Genomic DNA, 6,079 nt, shown 5'->3' on the forward strand with positions numbered 1-6,079 from the left:
ATAGGGTTTCTATTATATTATTTAATTTCTTTATCTTTTGCTATTAATTATATTATAAAAAACTATTTTGGAGATTTTATTTAATTTTTTCATTTTTATGTTGTATTTTTAATATATTTTTTTAAAAAAATATGGTGCAACAAGTTTGTTAACTGGCTGCACCAAGTCTTTGGCTGCCAAATCGCAGCCAAAGACAGCCGGGCTCTCTTTTTGAGAGCCCGGCACGGTGCTGGGTACAATGCCAACGGCATTGTAGCCAAACCCTGAATCCATTAGTAGGTGATATGCTTCAATCAGCCAGATACTTGCCACTACTGTTAAAGTTGACGATGTCAAAATAGCGAACGCCAGCATTATTTTTCCATCTCAATTAGTTAATTTTTATTAATCTACAATATGAAACAATATATTTTTGTTATGTATAAATGTGAAAAATATAGATAATAATTATAATGGTTATTAATTGGTTTATTATGGTAATTTCAATGTATGTGCTTTCTTTTATCATTAACTAGAAAATAGAACCACGCTTCACGCGATTTTGAAAAAAGGATTTAGTATTATCCTTTTTTCTTACTTTACACTTGATGAAACTGATGAAAAATATAAATTGATTTTTTTTAAGATGAGGTAGCCTTATAAAAAACAAAAAAAAACTATTAGCCAGCTATACAAATAAAGAAACAACACAAGATAAAAAATAAAATGACAGAATATATTATAGAGTGATTTTATTCATTCCAATTGTGTGTGTACAAAACAAAAAAATGAGCTCTCATTTTATAGTTACATAATCACTCCATGAAATTAATGAAAAATTATGGATCATAATTCCTTGTGAGATAGTGGGAGTTATAGGGAAGCTAAAGGTTGCTAATGGGAGATAGTGGGGAGACTAAGGGATATATGTTATGAACATCTACATTTGTTTTAATAAATTCATAACACTCCCCCTTGGATGTTCATTACAAAGAATATGCCTCATTAAAATCTTTACATAATTGTTATTGTGTAATAACAATCAAATTAATTATGAGAAGATGAAATGGCAAATCTAAAAGAAAATTTCTCTATTTATTAGATAATAGAGAATATGCAAAGATGAGAAATGGTGATGCCGCATCATCTCCTCAAGTTCCAACTTTATATATATATATATATATATATAGATTTACCAAACATACACGCTGGATTATTTGGTAAGTGATTATGTTATGATCTAAAATTACCAAACATATGGCCAAATTATTTATAAAGTTTATTTTAAAAAAACAAATCTATTATAAAATAGATTATTTAGGAAGCTAAATCAATCCCAAATATACTTGTAATCTAAACTTTTAAAAAATAAATTCATTTTTTAATTTGCATTCAATAAAATTATTTAAATTAAAATAAATCATTTTTAAATGAAAAATATAATACAGAAGAGAAGGTAAAGATGCAATAAGAGATAATTTATCTAGAAAATTATTTATACTAATATTTGCGGCGGTTGTATAATTATTTAAAAATAAAAAGCGAGTATTACAAAGTGATCAATAAATTATTTATTTTGTTCTCTATGACAAGTAAGCATCAAAGTTGGTATGCAATCAATTTCTAATCAATGTATATACTACCAGACATATATGTGGCCGGCAAAGCAAATCTCAAATGGACCGATCAAAGAACACTGCAAATTGCATAGTTATTCACAATAGGCACAACTTTTCCTACAACTTATTAGAGTAACTGAAAACATCTTCATAATTGACACCCATTCCAACGCTGCTAAATTATTTATCAATTAAGAGCATAACAATATAGTAAGGAGAGTTGTTATTTACTCCGGGCCAAACCCCGGGTCAAGTCCCGAAAATTAATAGAAACGACGTTGTTTTGATAATTATTAATTTTTTTAATTTGAGCACCGTAATACAGCGCTCGCTTTCTCCTTCAATTATCATTTCAACTACAAAACCCCTTAACTTCAATTATCTTCCTTATGGGCAAGTGAATTTAGCTTAAATAAATGGGGAAAAGGAAAAAGCAAAGCTTGAATAAAGATTTTATCTTCAACTTGCAGTGGCTTAAATAAATAGGAAAAAGATTTTATCTGTTAGTCCAATTTGTCCCCCATTGATGAGAAAATAGTGCTGGTAAATTGTTTGTATCTTATGATTTATGAAAAACGAATTCAAGGAAGAATATTTGTTTATTTAGTTGAGGAATAAAATGTAGATTTTATAGCACTAGATTGAAGCATTACCTCAGGTGCAGAAGTGAAACGATGGTGGCTATCATCGGTGGTTGTGGTGATGGCAGTGGCGGCAGCTGGGTAAGCGTGATGGTTGTGAATTGTGGGCAATTTCAGAAGAATTGTGGCTGGAGTTGACGATGAAAGAAAGGGGAAAACATCAAACGGTGTGTTTTTTGGCTAACGATGTCGTTTTGAATTCGAGTTGGTTGGTGTTTGTGATTGGCTTAAATAAAACAACGTCGTTTCATTTTCGGGGTTTGACCCAGGGTAAATATCATTTTTGTATAGTAAGATAAAGAAAGAAAGTAAATAAAAGACATAATGTTTAGAGATGAATTTTATTCAATCTCAAGTGTATACAAAGAAGAAGATGAACCCTCCTTTTATAATCTTATAACTATAAAAATAAAGTAAATTATTAGTAAATGGATACACCATTAGTCATAACTTCTTGTAAGAGAAGGGAAGTTATAGGAGATGAAAAGTTGATTTAATAAACATCCACATAGATATAATTATTTCAACAGAGCTGCTTTGATAAACATCCACATAGTTATAATTATTTCATAACACTCTCCCTTAGATGTTTATCCAACAAAGAATATGCCTCATTAAAACCTTTGCTAATGAAAACCCATTAGGAAAAAGACTAGCTAAGCGAAAGAGTATATTATGAATTTATATCTTGTAGTAAAACTTGACTAGAAAAAACCAAATGGGACAAAAGCCTCCACATTAATGACTCTTCTTGTTAAATATGCTCACTTTAAAATAACATGGATGCTTTAAGGATCAATCATAATTTGTTGTAACTAACAATACTTTGGTGAAACAATCTATCAGGATCAACACCATCCTTTGAAAACTTGAAAACATATAATAATTTGTAGATACTATCATCTTGAATTTTAAGAATACATACATATATTTTCATAATTTGGTTGATCTTTCTAAATAAAATCAAGCTTTACCATCTATATAAAGGAAAAAGTATGATATACTTTGCTCACCATTTTGATATTTTTCAGGTTTATGTTAAAAATATTTTAATTTGCAATGATACAATATTTTCATTACCTTTGTATGCACAAGTTGGAATAAAATATGGTACTTTAGGACCAAAATGTATATAATATATTTTGAAATAGAATATTTTTTAATATGGAATACTTTTAATTTTTCTATAATATCAGCATTTCACTTAATAAATTTCAATTCATAAATTGAAAGTAATTCTTCATTTCAAGATTTTCATCTCGAACTTTATTCTTAAAAGAAACATAATTTATAAGCTCTTCAATAGTTATTTCATGATGAAATCATCAACACATTTTGCAAAGATCGCAAATTTAATTTTTAATTTTTATTAAAAACCACATGGCAAAGTGGATAATAACACATTTGAGACTAAATTAATTACCATTTGTATTTGCAAAAATTGTCACAAATAACAACTACTTACGACAATTATGTAATGTCGTGATATGTAAACTTTAAGAACGAAAAAATAGCATTGTTAATTGTATCTTCAAACCTCTAAAATGACGATTTTTAATAATTATTGAGACTATATTTACACACTTTTGAGACAAATATTATAGTCACTATAAATCACATATTGAGACAAATATTATAGTCACTATAAATCACATATTGAGACATATGAAATGTCATTAATTTGACCATTTTGAATACCATTTGTGACAATCTTAACTTAATTTTAAGACAATGATTTTTGTCACTATAACATATTTTTAACATGATGCAAATAATTTTGGTCATTAGAATTTTTTAAAACGGTCTTTCTACGACTAACGTGTGACAATTTATTTTTAGTCATAGAAAGTATAAGGTGACTAATTTGTTATCTTTAGTGACTAAATTTATTGTAATAAAATATTATTACTAAATTTATTGTAATAAATTATTATTGTTCTTGTAGTGACATCCCACTAATAATAAAGTTTCACTCAAGCGATTATACTTTATAAGTCCAGATTGCTATTGTTGGAGAAAAATCAGTTTTTTGAATTAAAAAAAAACTTTTAGGATCGCTCTCATACAATATATAAGAATTTGTAATCTAGAAATCGTACCTTGAAAATCTGATTTGGCTTTTTCCGCTGAAGTGATTTAGGCTTCCAGATCACGATCCGTCACCACCACTCTTGTTAGATCATGATCTGTCACCACCACTCTTGTTAGATCACGATCCGTCACCACCATTCTTGTTAGATCACGATCCGTCACCAATACTCCTGTTAGATCAAGATCCGCCACCAAATAATCTTTCAGGTTATGACTCAAGTTTGATCTACACTTGATGTGTGGGCGCCTTTATCACCACTAAAGCAACTAACACGAGAAATTTTTCTCTCAAAATTAGAGAGAAAAATTTTTTTCTCTGATCTGTATAAAGTGGCTGCTCTCTTTCTTTTGGGAGAAAATAAGCCCTTTTATATTTCTATCTAGTGGAAACCCTAGACTCCATATTTATTTATTTATATTAAATCCCTTTTGATTTAAATTAAAAAATAATTAAAACAAAAGTCACATTACTTGTACTTGTGTTATAGGGGTCCACCTTGTAAAATAGCAAAAGACCCCTTGCACTCAAGCATATTAATGGAGCCTCCCACTAAATAATATATTTAGTCTTTTGACCCAAATAACTAGTTATATTGCTTATTAATTCAGTAGTGGTGCAGTCAATTAAATGAGCTAACTCATGGATCATTTGGGAACATATAATAGTGGCTACAATAATTAGGCCTGTAATTAAACTAGCCCAATTATTTAATTCCAAATCTACTCCACTAAAAGATTGGAACTGGCCTCTATAATTGTATGTTCGAATAATAATTCGTCCCAAGCCACATTGATTTCTTTACTGCACAATCATTTGTACCACATCATTAATTAAATTGATATCTCAACTGTCCAATCAATTTAATTACATTATGTTCCTTGATTTTTACTGATTTTCTCTAATGATCATTTTCAACATGCTAAATATGTTGACATACTCTGGCCAGAGAATTCGAGCTCGGTACCCGAAAACCTATCAAGAGATGTGTTGTACAAATTCTATATTGTCAATCTATAACTCCAATACTTATAATTGCTCCCACCAAGATACCGAGTAATCTTGACTACAAGTATGTGTGTGCCCATTGGTAACTCAAATGGAATAACAATTACAATCATAAAATCATAATTAACTCAAGATTACATTATGTTCCTTGATTCTTGATTCTTACTGATTTTCTCTAATGATCATTTTCAACATGCTAAATATGTTGACACACTCTGGCCAGAGAATTCTATGATCAAGTGTCGAAAACCTATCAAGAGATGTGTTGTACAAATTCTATATTGTCAATCTATAACTCCAATACTTATAATTGCTCCCACCAAGATACCGAGTAATCTTGACTACAAGTATGTGTGTGCCCATTGGCAACTCAAATGAAATAACAATTACAATCATAAAATCATAATTAACTCAAGATTAAGATTACAGTAAAATCAATGCCTATGAGATTTAATAAGTCTGACAGTCATTTCAAGGTTAATTAAATCTCGTATGTGATTCAGCTCAATGTAGTCAAACTGCATCAGTAAATTCATACATGATTTAGACAAATCATTCAATGAATTTACTACAGTCTAAACATAAATAAAGTGCCCAACTCTATTTATCAAATGCGAACTAAATTTATTTAATCATAAGATAACTTGCATTTATGTCTTCTGTGAATCCATATTATGATCACATAAATATATATAATATGATTAAACATACCGTCTTCAATATATATTTATGCAATTGAAAAT

Source organism: Citrus clementina, unplaced genomic scaffold (genome assembly GCF_000493195.1).
Source record: "Citrus clementina cultivar Clemenules unplaced genomic scaffold, Citrus_clementina_v1.0 scaffold_9, whole genome shotgun sequence".
Classification (NCBI taxonomy): Eukaryota; Viridiplantae; Streptophyta; class Magnoliopsida; order Sapindales; family Rutaceae; genus Citrus; species Citrus x clementina.